At 36.8% G+C, this 4,680-nt stretch overlaps 1 pseudogene; it reads left to right on the plus strand.

Moving 5' to 3' along the window:
- Window positions 1-853: 853 nt before the first annotated feature.
- Window positions 854-3,479, plus strand: LOC128315423 (14-3-3 protein theta-like; annotated as a pseudogene).
- The last annotated feature ends 1,201 nt before the right edge of the window (window positions 3,480-4,680 follow it).

A 4,680-nucleotide genomic window follows, 5' to 3' on the forward strand; every position in this document is an offset into this window, starting at 1 on the left:
TGTGTGTGTGTGTGTGTGTGTGTGTGTGTGTATATATATATATATATATATATATAATAAGAATAAATACAAGGGCCTGTATGAGCAGAGAAGTCACCTGCTAATTCAAAGCATAGGTAGAAAAGAAAAGGGAAACATTTTCAGTTATTATTTATAAATATAGGAAATGAGTGACAGGAACTAAAGGTCCATGCCAAGTAGAATGATATGAGCCAAAGAATTGTCTCGGCATGAGATTGTCTTTGTAGTTCTCATTCATAAGTAGATTTGGTGACATCAAAGATGGCAAGTATGAAAAATAAAACTAAGGCCTTCCTTTTTTTCTGCTGGTGAAATCTCAAGGTAAATTACCAAAAAAGGTACTTACAATTTTTACTTTAAATTTTTAAAAACCTTCAGTTTTACCATAACAAAAATAAAATGTCAAAATAAAACCTTGAAATATTAATCTATTACACATATATTTGGAGTTAGAAGTGTCAGCTGTAAGATAATTATGCATCATTATACAAACAGTTGTGAGTCAAAAGTATAGAAGACTAATAAGAATCATTAACATATATACTCATTAAGTGGATGAATTCACTATCATAGTAGGAGACTTCAACACCTCTATATCATAAATGGACAGATCTAGCGGGGAAGAAAATCAGTTAAGGACATAGCTGAGCTCAACAACATGTACCAATCAACTGGATATAATGGATATCTATGGACTACTTCATCCAACAACAGAATACTCATTCTTCTCAGGTTCCCATGGAATATTCACCAAGATAGAGCACATTTTGATCTATAAAGCACACCTTAACAAATCCAAACGAATAACAATCATATAGTGTTAGCTCTCAGACCACAGCGGGATTAAACTTCAAATCAATAACAGAAGGATAACTGGAAAATCCCCAGATACTTGAAGATTAAAGAACACATTATCAAATAACACATGGGTCAGAGAACAGATCTCAAGATAAATTTAAAAATATTTTGAACTAAATGAAAACAAAAACACAATGTAGCAAAATCTGTGGGATGCAAGAGACGGGAGGGTGCTGGGCTAAGAAGTTAAAAGCCAATCAGAGTGGTAAGAGTCACACCACAGCTAAGGCCATGGAGACGGGAAGGCCCTCCACGGACCCACCTCAGGCCAATCCATGTTGATGCTCGCCCTTGCTCTCCTCTCCCTGTCCGCATGAAGAAAACAGAGTTGATCCAGAAAGCAAAGGTGGCCCAGGAGGCTGAGCACTACGATGACATGACCACCTGCATGAAGGCCGTGATGGAGCAGGGAGCCGAGCTGTCCAGAGAGCAGTGCAACATGCTCTTCAAGAACGTGGTCCAGGGCGGCAGGGCCATCCTGAAGGTCATCTGGAGCATGAAGCAGAAAATCTCATGACAAACACCTCTGACAAACAGTTGTAGTTGAATAAGGTCTATTGGGAGAAAGTGGAATCTGAACTGAGGTCCACCTACACCATGGTGCTGGGTAAGTATTTAATAGCCAATGCAACTAACCCAGAGAGTAAGGTCTTCTATTTGAAAATGAAGGGAGACTACTTGCGGTTCCTTGCCAAAGTTGCATGTAGTGACGGTGGAAAACAAACTATAGATAATCCCCAAGGAGCTTATCAAGAGGCTTTTGATATGAGCAAGAAAGAGATGCAACCCACACACCCAATCTACCTGGGCTGGCCCATAACTTTTCTGTACTGTACTATGAGATTCTTAATAACCCAGAGCTTGCCTGCACACTGGCTAAAACAGCTTTCGATGAAGCCATTGTACAACTTGATATACTGAGTGAAGACTTATACAAAGATAGCACCCTGGTCATGCAGTTGCTTAGAGACCACCTAACATTATAAACATCAGACAGTGCAGGGGGAGAATGTGACGTGGCCAAAGGGACAGAAAACTAAACGCATACAGGTGTCATTGTTCTTCCCTTCAAGAAACCTTTTACACATCTCCATTCCTTATTCCATTTGGACTTACTGTAGCAAAGAAACCCATTCACATGTATGGAATCAACTGTTTACAGTCCTTTCACACTGCCGCTTTGGGAAAACTCCGCTCCTTGATTTGTGTTTGTCTTGGCATTCCTGGTATGCAGTTACTGCTGTAGAAATGTATTAGTAGCTTCATTTCATACAAACATAAGTAACTTCCAAACACTTATGTAGAGGACTAAAAATGTACCTGGTATTTAAGTAATCTGAACCAGTTCTGCAAGTGACCATGATTTGTATTACTGTGAAGATATGAAAATGTAGTTCATTACAATTTAAAAAGTGTTCTACATGACTTCTTAATTTCTACATTCCCTTCCTTACTCTTCTTTGGGGGGGTTTCCTTTCAGTAAGAAACTTTTCCATGCCCTTACTGTATTCCTTTTTGTTAGGAATCCAGAAGTATTAGATTGAAAGGAAAAGCATTTGGCATTCCTGGGGTGAGGGTCACAAATCGAATATGCCTCCCTTATTGTATATGATGGAGGTCTTGTGTATCTGTGATAATAGGAAGTTTTCTTTTTTTTCTTTTTTTTAAATTTTTTAACGTTTATTTATTTTTGAGACAGAGAGAGACAAAGCATGAACAGGGGAGGGTCAGAGAGAAAGGGAGACACAGAATCTGAAACAGGCTCCAGGCTCTGAGCAGTCAGCACAGAGCCCGAAGCAGGGCTAGAACTCACGGACAGTGAGATCGTGAGCTGAGCCGAAGTCGGACACTTAACCGACTGAGCCACCCAGGCGCCCCGGAAGTTTTCTTATTAATTTTTTATTTGCTGCTGTTTTAAGTTGACAACTTTCCTTTCTGATAAAAATTCACTTACACCTCCAAAACTCCAAAAAAAAAAAGTTGTGGGATGCAGTGAAAGCAATGCTTAGAGGGAAATTTAGAGCATTGAATGCCTATGTTAGAAAAAAGTTGAAACCAATAATCTAAGTTTACACTTTATTAAACTAGTAGAAGTTGAACAAATTAAATTCAAAGTGAGTAGAAGAAAAGAAATAATAAGAATTAGAGCAGAAATTAATAAAATTGAAAACAGGATATCAGTATTGATATAAATCAATAAAACCAAAAGGTGGTTCTTGGCAAAGACCACTAAAATCAATAAGCCTCTAGCCAGACTAATTAAGGAAAAAAGAGAGGACACAGATTACTAATATCAGAACTGAAAGAGGGATGATCACCATGGATCCTTTCAACATGAAAATGGCAATAAAGAAATACTATGAACAACTAACTCTATGCCACAAATTTGATAACCTAGATGACTTGAATCAATTCCTAGAAAGACACAATTTGCCACAACTCATCCAAGAAGAAATAAACAATCTGAGCAAAATCTGTTAAAGAAATTGGATCAATAATTAAAACCTTCCAAAACAGAGAGCATGAGGCCCATATGGGTTCACTGGTAAGTTTTACAAAACATTAAAGAATAAAACTGTATCAATTCCTCATGATCTCTTTCAGAGGATGGAGGGAATAGTTTTTAACTTATTCTATGGAGCCAACATTACCCTAATGCCAAAACCAGACAAAGTCATTATCAGAAAAGAAAATTATACATAAATATTTCTCATGACCACAATGCAAAATTTCTCAAAAACTATTAGCAAATAAAATCTGACTATGTCTATAAGAGTTATATACCATGTGGGATTTATCCCAGATATGCTAGGCTGGTTCAACATTCAAAAATCAATTAATGTGATTCATTATATCAACAGGCAAAAGAAGAAAAGTCACATGATCACATCAATAAATGCAGGGAAAAAAAAATTTTACAAAATCTAACAGCCATTTGTGATAAGAATTAATTCTCAGTTTACTAGGGAGAGAGGGGAACTACCTCAACTTGACAAGGAATATTTACAAAACACCTGCAGCTAACATCATAATAGTGACAAACCCAGCTCTCCCCATTAAGATCAAGTACAAGATAAAGATGTCATCTCCATCACTCCTTTTTTTTTTAAGTTTATTTCTTATTTTTATTTGAGAGAGAGAGCACAAGTGGGAGAGGGGCAGAGAGAGAGAGAGGGAGAGAGAGAATCCCAAGCAGGCTCTGCAGTGTTAGTGCAGAGCCCAATCCAGGGCTTGAACTAATGAACAATGAGATCATGACCTGAGCCTAAGTCAGATGCTTAACCAACTGAGCCACCCAGGCACTCCTCTGTCACTCCTTTTTAACATTATACTGCAGGTTCTAACTAATGCAGTAAGAAAAAAAAAGAAAAGAAAGAAAGATATGCACATTGGGAAAAAGAAATAAAGCTGTTCTTGATTGCAGATGATGTGATTGTTTATGTAAAAAATCCAAAAGAATTGACAGAAAAGCTCTCAAAACTAGTAACCAACTATAGCAAGGTTGGAGGGTACAAGGTTAATATACAAAAGTCCTTTGCTTTTCTATACACCAGCGATGAACAAGTGTAATTTGAACTTAAAAACACAATATCATTTATATTAGGATCCCTCCAAATGAAATATTTAGATATAAATTAACAAAATATGTACATGATATATATGAGGAAAAGTAAAAAAACTCTTATCAGTGAAATCAAAGAATAAATACATGCAGAAATATTCTATGTTCTTGGTTAGGAAGACTCAATATTATCAAGATGTCCGGTTTTCCAAATTTGATCGATAAATTCAATGCAATCC

Source organism: Acinonyx jubatus, chromosome B2 (genome assembly GCF_027475565.1).
Source record: "Acinonyx jubatus isolate Ajub_Pintada_27869175 chromosome B2, VMU_Ajub_asm_v1.0, whole genome shotgun sequence".
Lineage (NCBI taxonomy): Eukaryota > Metazoa > Chordata > Mammalia > Carnivora > Felidae > Acinonyx > Acinonyx jubatus.